The sequence below is a fragment of the Penaeus monodon genome, chromosome 33 (assembly GCF_015228065.2).
Source record: "Penaeus monodon isolate SGIC_2016 chromosome 33, NSTDA_Pmon_1, whole genome shotgun sequence".
NCBI classification, from domain to species: domain Eukaryota; kingdom Metazoa; phylum Arthropoda; class Malacostraca; order Decapoda; family Penaeidae; genus Penaeus; species Penaeus monodon.
Window position 1 is genome coordinate 19698043 of NC_051418.1, and position 332 is coordinate 19698374.

Genomic DNA, 332 nt, shown 5'->3' on the forward strand with positions numbered 1-332 from the left:
TGCGTGAGAGGTCAATAGTATACGCTTATATATCTCTTCTCCTTTTAATATACATTTATGCCTTTGCCTTTACACTTGCAGAAATTGAATCATCTGAGGAAAGAAAAAAATATGTGCAATTATCCATGACAATGTTACGGAATTTCTATAAGAAATAGCAATAAAAACGATACAAAGAAAATACAAAGAAAATCGTCTTTCATCCTTTTTTCCTTAAAGCATGACTCATGAAAATGTCCTGCAGCCAAAAAAAAATTTTCGCATGAATCTTTGGGTACATCTGCTCTGTCCTCCTCGGGAATGTTCTGGAACTTGAACTTGAACAGATAAAC